At 41.3% G+C, this 16,115-nt stretch overlaps 1 long non-coding RNA gene across 1 annotated transcript in view; it reads left to right on the forward strand.

The window, feature by feature from the left end:
* The window catches only part of LOC140086263 (uncharacterized), an 83,231-nt gene that overhangs the window by 30,803 nt on the left and 36,313 nt on the right, over positions 1–16,115 (forward strand). Inside the window, exon 2 of the long non-coding RNA XR_011849961.1 lies at positions 5,356–5,521. This is a non-coding gene — a long non-coding RNA (uncharacterized lncRNA). The remainder of the gene's footprint in view (positions 1–5,355; positions 5,522–16,115) is intronic.

Here is a 16,115-nt window from a genome sequence, read left to right on the forward strand (position 1 = left end):
TAAATAATGTACCCAAGATTGTAGCAGAAATGGAGGAATTTTATATGGATAATGCACCTAGGGACAGGAATGCTAGCATTTGGGATGCAGCTAAATTGCATCTTAGAGGTCTATACTACAAACATATTTCGAGAGTTAAAAAGCGCAGCTCTAACCTCACAAATACGTTGAATAAGAGAGTAGATACCACCGAAATGGAATATGTAGAGATGCCACAATATGTAGAGTGGCTGGAGGCACAAAAACTCCTTACTGAACACTTGCTTCAGCAGGCGGCCAACAAGCGCTTCTTTTTAAAACAGCATTACTTTATTGAGGGGGAAATGTGCGGGCCATCTGTTGGCCACAATTGTCAATGCTCAAAATGAGGTTGCGCATATTCCTTCTTTGAGATCTGATACTGGCGCTCTGATGGTAGAAATTGTAACAGAGTTTCAGAGATTCCATGGTGACCTTTATACATCGAGACTGGCTAAGGATGGGTCACAAATTAGGGCATACCTAGGTAAGATTCACTTACCTACACTTACAGTGGAACAAAGAGAGGCATTGGATCAGCCGATATCAGTGGAGGAATTAGAAGAGGCACTGGACACATTCCAGAATAATAAAGCGCCAGGGTTGGACGGTTTACCGATGGAAGCCTTTAAAGAACTAAGGGAGTTGCTTATCCCAAAATTGCTAGAAGTCTATCAGGCAGCATTTGAGACCGGGCGGCTTCCAGAGTCCATGAGGGAAGCAGTGATTACAGTTATACCTAAGCCAGGGAAGGATACACAACTGACTGAATCCTATAGGTCCATTTCGTTATTGACAGTTGACATTAAAATCCTGGCCAAGATTATGGCGCGACGTTTGATAGCTGTTATAGATGGGTTGATCCATCGTGATCAGTCCGGCTTTATGCCCAATCGCTTCGCAGCGATTAACTTACGCAGGCTTTTCCTTAACATCCAGTCAAAGTCGGATAATGTGGGGGGCCGAGCGGTGCTCTCACTTGACGCTGCGAAGGCTTTCGATAGCGTCGAGTGGGAGTACTTGTGGGTGGTCTTGGAAAAAGTAGGATTAGGCCCCAACTTTAGGAAATGGGTACAGCTTTTATATACTAGCCCCAAAGCAAGAGTGAGGGCTAACGGGATACTGTCCCAGCCTTTTGATCTAACCAGGGGGACAAGGCAGGGGTGCCCTCTGTCACCCTTGCTGTTTGCTTTGGCAATCGAGCCGCTGGCGCAAAAGCTGAGGGACAGTCAGTCGATTACAGGGCTCAAGTATAACCTGCATACGGAGAAAGTAGCTCTGTATGCAGACGATCTGCTTCTTTTCCTCGGTGACACAGGAGTATCGCTAGAGAGTGCTATCGCTACTATAGGACAATTTGGAGATTTTTCTGGACTCCGGATAAACTGGAATAAGTCAGTACTATTGCCTATTGATCCCCTCTCAGAAGATTCCACGGTAGCTAACACACCCATTCAGGTAGTTAATACATTCAAGTACCTTGGAGTTCAGATCTCAGCTAGAGTCCAAGATTACTTGCAGCTTAATTTGACCCCTCTCATTGCGAGATTTGCTGCTAAAATCACAACATGGTGCAAGCTCCCGCTCTCAGTAATTGGTAGAGTCAATTTGACTAAGATGATTTTGATGCCCCAATTGTTGTACATTGTACACAACACTCCTATATGGATTCCCCTTAGATTCTTCCATAAACTTCAGTCTTTGTTTAGAGAGCTAATCTGGAAAAAAGGGGTAGCGTGGATTAAATATAAGACGTTGCAGAGGTCTAAAGAGGCTGGAGGTCTGGCGGCCCCAAACCCCTGGATCTATTTTTTGGCCTCCCAATTACAACATCTAAGGGGTTGGGGAGCGGAGGAGGGAGGTGGGAGGTGGGGCAGTTGCGGCACTAATTGGGGAAATGGCACCCCACAGGCCTTTGTTGGCTGCCATCGAAGCTGGGTTCCCGGGACAGGGAGGAGCTGGGATCCCCACTCTGACACTTATGGTAAAGGTCTGGGGGAAAATCAAGCAATTGTTGGAGGTTGATGGTTGCACCCCTTTCACCCCTATCTGGAAGAATCCAAGATTACCAGAATTTTTTAGGTTGGAGGGCTTTACTCCCTTGGAACAGGCGGGCATGAAGTTCGTCCATCAACTGCACTCCGAGGGCACATTCAAGGCCTTCTCTGATTTGCAGGAGCAGTTTCAGTTTTACAAATTTTTGCAGATACGCTATGCGTGGGATACACAAGTGACCACAACAAAACTTACCACTGGCACTGCTCCTGTGATCACAATAACAGCAGCTAAGGGGGAAACTTCTAGTCTGATTTCTTTACTGTATAGCCATCTGTTGGAAGCTTATCTAAAGAACTTCCCTCTTAATTTAAAACAAAAATGGGAGGTGGATTTAGGTCCCATCTCAGATGACCAATGGGAGGGAATTTTATCATCTGTTCCTCAGGTGTCCACGTCTGAAGCCCTAAGAATTTCACATGTTTACCTCATTCACAGGGTATATAGAACTCCTGCCTTCCTATGCCGCATTGGAGTTAGGCAGGATTACACTTGCCCCAGATGTGCCCAGGGCCCAACTGATCACATGCACATGTTTTGGGGCTGTGCATTCCTGGGTCGCTTCTGGAGTAGAGTGCTCACATATCTGGAAAGCATATTTCAGTTGACTATTCCCAAGAATCCTCTACAATGTGTCCTGGGATATGTTGAGGAATTACTGGGTAATGAGAGTCTCGGATTAGCGCTCAAAAGATCACTATACCAGGCTAGGAAGCTGATAGCTCAGAAATGGTTGAGCCCAGACCCACCTACCTTAAAAGAATATAAGGACAAAATGCTTAGGCTTCTTCAAATGGAAAAGGGGGTTTATTATTGTTTAATAAAAATTTATTTGATAAAAAAGAAGAAAGTTTAATTACATCATATGGGGTAAAAGCGAAACCAGTACGTATATCTATTCCAAAAGGAGCAGATTCCACTGTACTCCATAATTTTGTGTATAATCTACAACCCAATCCTGGGGAACAAAAGGAAAGTCATATTATATCAAATCAGAAACATAGGGAAGCATATGAAAAGACTCACACATTGACACATTGAAAATTTGTTCTGGCTCTGTACAGAAAAGAACCATAATACCAACCAATGCAATGATCATCTAAATTAGAAGCAAGACTTTACCCTATAGCAAGAAGCAATACGTTTACCCTATATTTTATCATAGACAGCAACTTATTAAATTACTGATTCATAAATTAAATATATAAAAAGTTTCCTTTATGCTTTACATAATCTACAATGCCAATAAAATACAATTTTCAGGAATATTTACATTTCCTAGTTCAATTCTACATCCTTAGTTGATTGAGCAATGCTATATAAACCTCCTCTCTAGGAAATGGCATTTTTAAAATGACATTTAGTATTTTTGTTCTTTGTCAAGAGCTTTGCCAGATCAACCTGACCTGAGCTGCACAAGCTGCCAATTTTATAAACAGGAGAAAAATCTAAGAACATGTTTCGATTTAATATTGTCTTATCTATCTAATATGAAATATTTCACTAGTGCTTCGACAAATCAGTAAAATGAGACAGGTAATATTCACCATAAAATGTAATTTACTGTTACTTAAATTTTTAGTTTTATTGTTAAAAATGTAGTCAATATTTAAAGGGGTTGGTCACTGTTCAAAAAGTCTTCTATAATCTTCTATTAAACACGGACTACACTTCTATAACATAAAGCACAGGTTTGTGTCCTGTCACCATGGTACCAGATGAAGTCACTAACCCACCAGATGGGCTGTATCTTTTCTATGCAATCTCCACCTACAGCAGACTTGGATGTGAAGCACAGGCCCATTTTGGATTTAACCCTTATAGCACAGAATGTATTCATGCTGGGAGAGGGAGGTGATCTCACGCGAGCGGCGTGAATTCACGCCTCACTCATGACAACAACTGCCTCTCCCATGCATAAATAGCAGCCTGGAGCACCAGACATCTTGAACGCCCACACTATGTGCTAATTATAAGTTTCTTTTTTTGGTGATCCCGCCATGTCAAGACTAGCAGAGGACAGCACCAGGATTAAAATCAAGAGGAGTGGAGGTAAGTATTTCTATTTTTTTTTTTTTACATTTTTTCTAATGGTTCATTTTCTCTAAGCCCCACTCATTATCCACCCCCACCCCCCTTGTTCCTCCGCTAATGTGCAGACAGATGGCAATATCACCTGGATTTCTGAAAGTCTCGGAATCCAGCACAGATTACAAAATTTGGGATTATTCAGTTTAGAAAAAAGACGATGAGTGGAGACAGCATTACAATGTACAAATACCTGAACGGACAGTACAAGGATCTCTCCAAAGATCTTTTTATACCTAGGCCTGTGACCAGGACAAGGGGGCATCCTCTGCGCCTAGAGGAGAGGCGATTTCATCATCAACATAGACAAAGGTTCATTAATGTAAGAGTAGTGAGTCTGTGGAGCTCTCTGCAGCAGGTGGTTAATATGGCGGACTCTATGTACGTGTTCAAGAGGGGCCTGGATGCTTTTCTGGAGAGAAAAAATATCACGGGTTATGGGGAAAAGATATTCGTTTTATTCTTAAAGGTTGGAATTGATGGATTTGGGTCTTTGATGGACTTGGGTCCAGCCTTATGTACTATGACATATACTGAAATACATCTTGATAGCCTGCTTCCTAAAGGACCTGTGATAATGTTATCATCACATCATCCACCAGCCAGCATCTCCACCAGTCAAAAGGTGCTGCTGACTGTAAGGAGGGAAGACCAGAACTGTATGGGGATTTCTATATGTGGTCAGACCTATATGGGGGGTGGGGCTGCTGTGTAAGTAGGGGGTCCAGATCTTAAAGGAAACCTACCACTTCATAAGGTAGGTATGAGATACAAACACCGGGCACCAGCTCAGGGTGAGCTGGTGCCGGTGCTTAGTCTCGTTAGTGTTAAAACCGCGGTATCGCGGTTTTAACACTTTTGAAACTTTCTAGCAGGCACTGCTTCGGCGCTGCGCGCGACCGTGCGCGCGCAACGCCTGCGGCGTTTCCAATGTAGGCGCGCGCACGATCGTGTGCACGAAGCGCCGAAGCAGTGCCTGCTAGAAAGTTTCAAAAGTGTTAAAACCGCGATACCGCGGTTTTAACACTAACGAGACTAAGCACCGGCACCAGCTCACCCTGAGCTGGTGCCCGGTGTTTGTATCTCATACCTACCTTATGAAGTGGTAGGTTTCCTTTAAGGGGGTGTTCTGTGTGAATAGGGGAACAGATCTCAGGGAGGTGACATTGTGCCTGTTCTATGGTTGCAATTCAGGTCAGCAGGCTGGACATATGGCATACCATATCAACAGCACCAATTGTTTCTTTCCCTTGCTGGCGCAGAAGGAGGTTTGGCTGGGCAGCTGGTGTCTGGAGTCAAAATTTGCTGCCACAATGTGCAGACTGCGCCCACCAGCGACCTTTGCCCTCTGCTTACTGAGGTAAGCTATGGACGGTTATTGCTATGCAAATGCTCTCCTGGTGGTATGCACACTGTACTTGATTACTGCTGTTTGAGCCTTGCATCAGTTTTCATGGTGTCTCAGCTCCTGTACTGGTTTGTATAGGCTGTTACTGCATTTAGCTGTGTTGCTTATATAGAATGGATGGTTATACCTTTGTTGTAGAAACAGAAAACATGGCAGTCAGCTCATCCAGCTCTCTGGATTACACCCTCAACAAGCCGTAGGTGCACGTAGATCTGCTCAGAAGTTAAACGGCACAAACAGGGATAGGTAACGATCCCGGCACAGATCCACAGCCAAGCATGGTGCAAAAAATCTTCCTTTATTTGTAAATATAAAAATACATGCATCTGAAAAGAAAGCAGCGTCTCAACCTATGCATTTCAGCACAAAGCCTTATTCATGGTCTCATGGCCAAAAAGGCTCTTTAACTTAACACTTTAAAGATCATAGTATCATAGTATATAAGGCTGGAAAAAGATGCAAGTCCAACCTTTAAGAATTAAATGTTTTATCCCCATAACCCGTGATATTTTTTCTCTCCAAAAAGGCATCCAGGCCTCTCTTGAACATGTACATAGAGTCCGCCATAACAACCTCCTGCGGCAGAGAGTTCCATAGTCTCACTGCTCTTAAAGTAAAGAACCTTTGTCTATGTTGATGGTAAAATCGCCTCTCCTCTAGGCGTAGAGGATGCCCCCTTGTCCTGGTGACAGGTATAAAAAGATCTTTGGAGAGATCCTTGTACTGTCCGTTCAGGTATTTGTACATTGTAATGAGGTCTCCCCTCATTGTCTTTTTTCTAAACTGAATAATCCCAAATTTTGTAATCTGTCAGTGTATTCTAGTTCCCCCATTCCCCTAATAATCCTGGTTGCTCTCCTCTGCACCCATTCCAACTCTACTATATCCTTTTTATACACTGGTGCCCAAAACTGTACACAATATTCCATGTGTGGTCTGACCAGGGATTTGTATAACGGCAAAACTATGTCTTTATCATGAGAATCTATTCCTCTCTTGATACATCCCATAATTTTATTTGCTTTAGCAGCACAAGTTTACCATCCACCAATACCCCCAAGTCTCTTTCAGCTCCAGTTTTACTAAGTAATTGACCGTTTAGAACATAATTATACTTTTTGTTTCCATGGCCAAAGTGCATAACTTTACATTTATCTACATTAAACCTCATCAACCATTTCTCTGCCCACTCCTCAAGCTTCCACAAATCCCTCTGTAATGCTAAACTATCGACCTCAGTATTTATTACTTTACACAGCTTAGCATCATCTGCAAATATTGAAACTTGACTGTGTAAACCCACTACAAGGTCATTAATAAAAATATTAAAAAGAAGTGGCCCCAATACTGACCCCTGTGGCACTCCACTGGTAACATCAACCCAATCTGAGAATGTGCCATTAATGACGACCCTTTGTTTTCTATCACTAAGCCAATTACTTACCCAAATACACAGATTTTCTCCTATTCCCAGCAGTCTCATTTTATATACCAACCTTTTATGTGGCACGGTGTCAAATGCCTTTGAAAAGTCCAGATATACAACATCCACAGCGTCTCCCAGATCCAGTCTTGAACTTAGCTCCTCGTAGAAACCAATCAGATTAGTCTGACAGGACCGATCTCTCATAAACCCATGCTGACGCTGGCTTTATTGCCTTGCAATTCAAGGCAATAAATTACCAACCTCAAAATTCTAAGCAACATCTAGTTCACACTTTTTTTAAAGCCCTGAAAAACATAAGTCCTTAGGTTTATTCTCCTGCCCATTCTTGGGATCTGTCAATTGTCCTCTCAGTCCTGTCCAGGGCACAATTTTACCACTTACTCAGCATCTTTTAAGGATCCTCACCTTTGAAGTCTTGTTTCTGCCATCCCTTTAGTTACTTGGGTAAGTGAGTTGCAGGCCTTGTCTTCTAAAGAGCCATACTTCAGAGATCGAGGCAACTGCCTCATCCTAAGGACTATGCAAAGGTTTCTACCTAACGTGCCTTCTTTTAAAATCATGCCAATAATTCATGCCAAGAAATTATGCTCCCAGTCTTATAATCACAGCCTCTAAGTCAGGAACAGGAAGAGCTCCATACCCTGAATGTGAGAAGAGCTTTTCTTTTCTATCTCCAAAAAGTCCCCATTAGGAAAGCAAAAAATCTATTCCTACAATTCCAAGGCCCTAATAAAGGGCAAATAGCAAGTCGAGCCAAACCAGCTAGGTAGATCAAAGCCACTATAGAAAAGTGCTACAGTTTAATGGTTTCCAATCTCCTTTTAAAATGAGAGCTCATTCTACATGATCTATAGCCACATACTGGGCCAAGATAGGCCATGTCCCTGGCCAAGTGGATAAAATCTGAAGGGACTGCAAGGTGTTTATCATCTTCAACCTATAGTTAGACAATGGGGCTCATTTACTAAGGGTACGAACGCTGCACTATCGTTGGGTTTCCCAAATATTTCCATTTTGTGGCGAATTGCCCCAGGTTTTTGGCGCACGTGATCGGATTGTGGTGCATCAGCGTCGGCTTGCACGCAACAGAAATGGGGGGGCGTGGCTGTTGGACAACCTGATGGATTCGTAAAAACGCGAAATTTTAAAAACGAATTGTGTCACAAGATCAAGCACTTACATGCAGGAAGAAGACGGTGAATTCCGGCGGACCTCGGTGCAGCAGCAACACCTGCAGGAACTCAGATGCACAATCTTAGTGAATTCTAGCAGACCCGAATCCTCATCGGACAACGCACAGCGTGATCACCACGGGACCGGGTAAGTAAATGTGCCCCAATATCTTCAAGTATAGGTTGGACAATATCATAGCAGAGGGCACTCCTTTTGGAAGGAGACTGCTCCAGTTGGCAACATCAATCTCCCCCATTTAAGGTTTCTCTACTACTTTACATATCCCATTTGTGGGTGCTTCCCCTGTGACGATCAGTAAAACCAAAATTTACTTAAAGGGGTATTCTCGTTTGGGTATTCACATTCAGTTTGATAAATCTGCCATGTATATACATTTCTTCAATTAGATGTTATTAAAAAAAATGTTCCTGTGTGAAGATAATTTCTCATAAATGTAATCATATGGTCCCTTAGAAACGAGATGGCTTCCTCGGATACGGTCACCTCTGCTGGAGGGATTGCACGAATAAACAAAAAGTTTTTGTATATGAAATATTCGGGAGTTACTGCATGTCCCAAAGCTGTCCTGCGGTAATGATCGCTGAATCCAGGAGGTCAGGCAGGACTCAGTACCGCATGTCTGGCCACTGCTGCCAAAATGTGAGGTGGTCGTAACCGAGGAAGCCATCTCGTTTCTAAGGGACAACATGGCTATGTTTATGGGAAATTATCTTCACACAGGAACATTTTTTTAATAACATCTGTGGAGGATTTGGCCCAGTAGAGACCGTGGTAGCGGTGATTCGTGATGCAGTCCAAGACCAAAGTTTAGTCCAAAACAGGTCTCATCTGCGTTTATTCCAGGAGCAGGTACAAAATAAAACAGCCTTTACATTCAGGCATAAAACATAAACAAAATCCTACTCGTCAGGGTGCTAACTAAACAGAGTTATTCTAACTCACCACTAGAACATAAAATAAGTCGCTGCTCCCAGCACAGTCAGGGCTGTGTGTGCTCTCCAGCCTCCTTTCAGAGCCACCGCTCTCAGCTCTGCTCAGCAGCTTTATGCAGGCTGATTAGGCTGCTCCCACCACCTGTGTCCAAGGTGCTGGACAACACAACCTCAGCACTAAGGCCTTGCATAGTAGGAAAACCCAGGGGAAACATACCGCCCATACACAGTTAACCCCCTCAGTGTCTCACACATCCAATTGAAGAAATGTTTATAGATGGAACATTAGTGAAACTGAATCTGAATGCCCAGATGAAAATACCCCTTTAACAAAGTTTTCTTTTCTCGGAGTTCAGGGTCAGCATGTTCTTCTCTCCCCTGTTATATATCTTTCTATTACTTTATAAAAATACACGGTCACCTACTTCCTTAGCCCTCTTATAGAGCACCTAAACTAGTTAATTTACTAATTGATAACCTGTCACTATCTGATTGAATCTAGAGGGTTAAAATCCATTTATGCGTGCTGCCCCTGGATATTCTTGAAAAAAAAGGGGGAAGTATTATAGAAGTTATATTCTTGTATATAGGAAGACATTTTATTGTAGTTATATTCTTGTACATAGGGGGCAGTATTATAGCAGTTATATTCTTGTACATAGTGGGCAGTAATATAGTAGTTAAATTCTTGTACACAGGGTGCAGTATTATAGAAGTTAACATTGGCGGCAGTATTATAATATTTATATTTTTATACATAGAGGACAGTAATATAGTAGTTATGGCCAGTATAGTTATACCCAGTAGTTTTAATATTCTTCTGTAATCAGTTACTTCAGTATGTTTTGCAACAATAAGGTTACAAAGGTCTTGAGGCAACTAAGCATACCTTTTCATAGACCATAAGTTGAATCAGGTAATATTGGCAGGATAGCTTTTTTAATAACTGATTTCCGCTGGTGTCATGACATTTCATAGCTTTTTGCACCTGTCTTTCTTCATTCCCTCAATACTTTTTCCCTATTCTTCCCTTATTCCCTTTTTCCTCATTATTACATATCACTTAAAGAGAACCCGTCAGGCAAAATAACCCTCCTAAACTAAATATATTTTCATAAACAGCCAATAGAAAGCATTGCCTCTATCCCTTCATTGTCCCTCTACATGCCTGTAAACCTAAGGAATGAGGTCCTAAAGCTGTATGCAAATGACCTGTGAGATGCCCAATGAGTCATTAGCATATTCAAGCTGCCCGGCTTATTCATGAGTGGGAGGCACAGTCACACCCCCCAGTGCATGACTGACAGCCTGTATAATGATGTGAGGTATAATGGTGTAAATGCTTCTCCATGTGCTTCCTGGTGCTGGAGGCCACGCCCCCTGCAGCCTGTGTCTGTATAGGAGAGATACAACAGCTCCAGGCAGCCATGTTATAGCAGAACATGTCAGGTACTTGTGTAGCTGATGTCTGTGTCTCTGTGTATTAGGAGGATGCAGCAAGTCAGCAGATGCAGCACACACACTAGCAATGCTTTACTATGCATTACACACAGACATGAGCAGGGGGAGGAGAAGGGAGGGGGAACAGGAGTGACATCACTGCCTCTGACCATGTGACCAGCCTCATTTACATAATAAAGAAAAGAGGATTTTGCAATGATTAATGTATGAATTGACTAGATAAAGGCTGGGATGGGATCCTTGTGAGCTGCTCCAACAGGTAGAGGTGACAGGACTAGTGACACAGACCTGATGACAGGTGTCCTTTAATATGAACAACCACAATGTTAATAGCACTTTTAGAAATATATTTAAATATAACATTGTTTATGTGTTCAATACTTATTTCACTCACGATGGATGGATATATGAGGGGAGCATAAATTACATTTTTATTTTTAAAAGTTGTAAAAAATACAAATAACACAAAACAAAAATGTGTTGCAAGTAGTCAGGTTTAGAGTTCAAATACTGCTGTAATCTGGTGATTGTACCGCTGGATTACTTCTAATGAGTCAGTCATTAATAAAGTGTGACACTCACTGACTTGTGAAAACAAATCTGTTAATACATTTCTGCTAGACTGTGTTTTGTATTATTGTTCTACTTTTATGCCTCCTTGGATGCTTCCATTTTCAGTACAATAAGGTAGAAAGTGATAGCTTAATTTATATTATGTCACAATCTGTTCATCTCCAAAGCAAGTGCTGTCAAACGCTCGATCTCAGCTGCTGAACTCAGAACAGATTGGAAGTATAAATTGCAATATCTCTTAACACCAGTTCCCTTCACAAGTGTTACAATGACTATACAATAGTAAAATGGACATTGAATAAATATGTTTGCAGCTATAAACAACGGAAAACCAGTCATTCAGAAAATTTTCAGCCTTTATGTGCCAGGGTTTTATGACATAGAAACAATCCAGAAATGTTTGCAAAATAAGTGAACAATGCTGGAAGAAGAAAATAAGGTGCCCTGTTATAAGAAATTCCATTTTGAAGAATATTGAACTAATTTGGGTTAAAACTTTATGGCACATTGGGGCTCATTTACTAAGGGCTTGAATAGCGCACTTTTGTCGGGTTTCCTGACGATTTCCGATTTGCACCAAATTGCCCTGGGATTTTGGCACACGCGATCGGATTTTGGCGCATCCGTGCCGGCTTTCACATGACAGAAAACGAGGGCATGGCTGTCGGATAACCCGACGGATTCGGAGAAACCGCGTAATTTAAAAAATAATTTTTGTCGTAAGATCAGCACTTTCATGCACCGGGACATAGAAGGTGAACTCTAGCGGACCAGCAGCGACAACTGGTGGATATCAGGCGCACGGACCTTAGTGAATCCCGGTAGACCCGTATCCTTGTCAGAGAATGCGCCGCTGGATCGCGACTGGACCGGGCAAGTAAATGTGCCCCATAATGTTTTTCATAATTTAGAGCTTCCTTACTACCCATATGGAAATAAAACTTGCACATGTAACTTACATCCACTTAATTTACAAACAAATTTACTCAATATTATTTTAGTATATTTTATATACACTTTATATATGGATCACTGCTCAGTAGTAGAAAACGTAATGAGACAACAAGAACACAAACTAAAAAAAAACTGAGCAATTTGAGCTCATTTACTAAGAGTCGCACTGCTCACTTTCGTTGGAGTGTGCTCCTTTTTCGGGGATTACACGGCTTGCAGACGGATTTAACACTGCCAAAATGCACTTTTGGTGAACTACAGCGGGTATGTAAGTAAATGAGCCCCGTTGTATATTCCTGCTCCTTTTTTTCTCACAGACTATGGTCTTATGAAGAACAAAAAAGACCAGTGCATATTTCATACAGTTCGAACACCGTGTTTCTGTAACTTCTTGTAACATCTTTTAGGACAAAATTGGCTGTGCATTAGATGTATAAGTCATTTGAGGCTACATCAGGGTACACCCCATCTTGAATGTTTACAAGGAAAGGGAGTTAGGTATTACCCTTCTCACTCCCACTTGGATTTAGAGGCAATAGTACAAGACTTGGTATACCCAATTTGCTTTGCACAGCTTTCGTGTTCAAATTTCACCAACTTCATTAGGGAATGCAAAGCACAAGAATACATCCGGAGTCCTGGATAAAAGCTGCTGCATACGTGTCGGGTAAGTAAAAAGAATGTCTTCTATTCAATGCTACATGTTTCAATCTCGTACAGAGATCTTCCTCATGCATAAAAACATACATCAGGATACACATATGCAGCGCCTTTTATCCTGGACTCCGGATGTATTCTTGTGCTTTGCATTCCATATTATCCTGAGTAAAAAAACAGTGGGACCTGCTTTTACTGGAGGATGGAGCCGACGGTTGACAGCATTCCGGGATCACTTCATACTTATGCCTACGCGATCTCTCTACAAGGTGAGCATAATACTTACCTTGTAAATCTGTTGTTTTTAAAAAGAGAATAGCCTTGAATCTGGAGAGCTTGTTCCCCTCTTTTTTGTCTACTAATTACTTGTAATCTATCTCCGGAATTGGAGAGAAGATCCCCTTGTAAAGTCCCCAGCTTTGTTGACCAACTTCATTATTTAGTTGTTGGTTAAAATGCTCCTTACACCCCTTGATAAATCCCTTGAAAGGTAAAGTTATAAAATCATGTCAAATTCTGGGGATTCTGCTTTACTGGCAAGAAGTCAGGCAAAAGTAACATCCAAAAACCATATAGTCTGATTGAGTCTAAATCTGTGCTGCTCTCCACTTTTTTTGTTAGATCTGCTAGATGCCCATTTATCAGTGGCTGCCCACATATATGACAGTGATGACTGTAATATCTTAACTGTAATGTAATAACTGGAACCCTTGTGATGTATAAAGAACCCACACTGGATCACTGGACTGCAGGTTTAGAGACAACTTTATTCCATGCACCTCCTGGCCCTGTCTTTAACAAATCATCCTCCTCTTACTCTGTACCCCACTGTAGCAAATACATTAACAGCTAAAACAACATCACAATAATCAACTTAATTGGGGTTATTTAACACTAGGACACTTTTATGTCTGTCTTTGGAGCTCCACTGTCAGATTCATTAACCCCTTACAGCCAAAGCAACTTTTCACCTTCCTGACATGGACCATTTTTTCAAATCTGACATGCGTCACTATCAGTGGTTGTAACTTCAGAACTTTAACACATACAAGTGTTAAATTTTTGTTTTCTCTGGACACTTTGTACTTCATGTTAGTTGAAAAATTTGGTGGTATTGCGTTTATTTATGAAAAAGCAGATATTTGGGGAAAATTTGGAAAAATTCGTGATTTTCGAAATTCAACATTTTCGTACTACTACGTCTAATGTCGGAAGGGGTTAGAGTGTCTTTGGCCCTATAATAAATGTTCTTATGCTCTACATGCTATCTGGAATATTTATTTAAAAAGTTGCAAAAAAGTCACAAAATGCATAAAAAGTCCCTGCACATACACCAGCAGGGGATTGAAGGGACTATCTGGCTTAGCATTTTTACACCAGCAAAGCCAATGATAAATAAACCCCATTGTCTCATATGTGAGCTTAAACTGCTGTTTGGCCACACAACGATGGTCAGAAGGGAAGGAGCACAGTATGGCTTCTGGGTCACAGACTGTTATAGTTATTTGTTGAAACATAACACTATTTTGGAAACTGCACAATTAACAGGTAGGTTCAGTAAGCATTTTGACCCCTTCCCCTGGGTGCTATAGTTATTTTCCAGAAATGGACATGATGCTGAGAAGTAAATTAAACGTTTTTCAAAAAAGTATTTCATTTCATAGCATAATATGTGTACCCAGTTTGTGTTAATGTGTAACATTCGCTGGGTGCACTAACCTCCAAACAAAGAGCTTTTCTGGAGGTTCATGAACCCCGTATTCCCATCATTCACGATCTTCCAAAAACACATAAAAACATCCCCCCCCTCACCCATGAGACCCATTATCTCGGGAATAGGTTCAATTCATGATAATTTAAGTGAATGGCTACATAGTCTTCTCCAACCTTTGGTGGTAAGAGTTCCTGGCTTTTTACAAGATTCCTCAGATGTATTAAGAATTTTGAATAATTATGTTTGGTCTGACAATCTTAGCTGGTTGGGTTGCGATGTTGTCTCACTTTATACTTCCATCCCTTATACCATAGCCATGAAAGCCCTGGAGTTTCACTTACAAACATACAGTAATTATTCCAATGAACTCAAGGAATACATTTTACAAGTAACATATCACCTCATGTCACATAATTATTTTATGTTTTCAGACAGATTTTTTCTCCAGGTCCAGAGGGTGCCAATGGAGGCAAACCTGGTCATGTCATGGTGGGAATTACAATTTATCTATAGTGAAGAGAATCCCTTTTTGAAACACATTGAGTGGTATGGCAGATACATCGAAAATCTCCTCCGTATTTGGAGGGGCGATGTATCTTCCATACCCTCATTTATACAGTACATTAATCATAATGACTGTAATCTAAGTTTCACCAGCTATTCCCACACTTCTGAAGTTACCTTCTTGGACCTCAAATTGCGAGGTGAAACTGGACTAGAAATTGTTACTAGTACCTTTAGAAAACCTGCGGCTGGGAATACAATTTTACATCACAACAGCCAACATCCTAAACATGTAAATAAATCCATACCCGTAGGTGAAATGATAAGAAGCAGAAAAAATTGCAGCCAGGATGTTGATTTTCAGAAAGAAACCTCAGAAATCTCAACTAGACTTACACATAGGGGTTATTCTAAATGGTCTCTGTTAAGAGCCAGCCATATTGCTGCACAAAAGGACCGTAAAAAATTACTTTAAAAAAAACCAAAGAGACACAAAACGCATAATTCCAATACCAGTGTGAATCAGAACATACCAGTACTTTCTTTGCAATTTAGCTCACAGTTTCATGACATAAAAAATATTGTCTTAAAATATCTCCCTTTACTCTTTGATGATGATAAACTGGAGCACATACTGAAGCACGGTTGTAAGGTGGTAGCACGCAGGGGTAGTACCCTTGGCAGTATCCTTTCCCCTTCCATGGTAACAGATCAGAAGCAACAAAAAACATGGCTATATAGCATAGGTTTTTTCAGATGTGGCTCACGGCAATGCCGCACTTGTAGCTTCATCACCCCCACCAAACAATTTTTTAATACTTCTTGCAGTAAAATTTATCAAATCAAACAGCACGTGACTTGCAATAGCCAAAATGTAGTGTATGTCATTCAATGCACTGAATGCAACCTGTTTTATGTGGGTTGTACCACTAGAAAATTTTAAGTCAGACTACTTGAACATATCAATGACATTACCAGCACTGGCACACGAAACATCAGTGGTGCATCCGCACATTTCCGGGATGCACATAACAAACAAATTAACAATCTAACTGCATTTGTCATAGAAAAAGTCAATATACCTAAAAAGGGGGGGTGATATAAGGAGAC

This window comes from Engystomops pustulosus, chromosome 1, assembly GCF_040894005.1.
Source record: "Engystomops pustulosus chromosome 1, aEngPut4.maternal, whole genome shotgun sequence".
In the NCBI taxonomy this organism is placed as follows: Eukaryota; Metazoa; Chordata; class Amphibia; order Anura; family Leptodactylidae; genus Engystomops; species Engystomops pustulosus.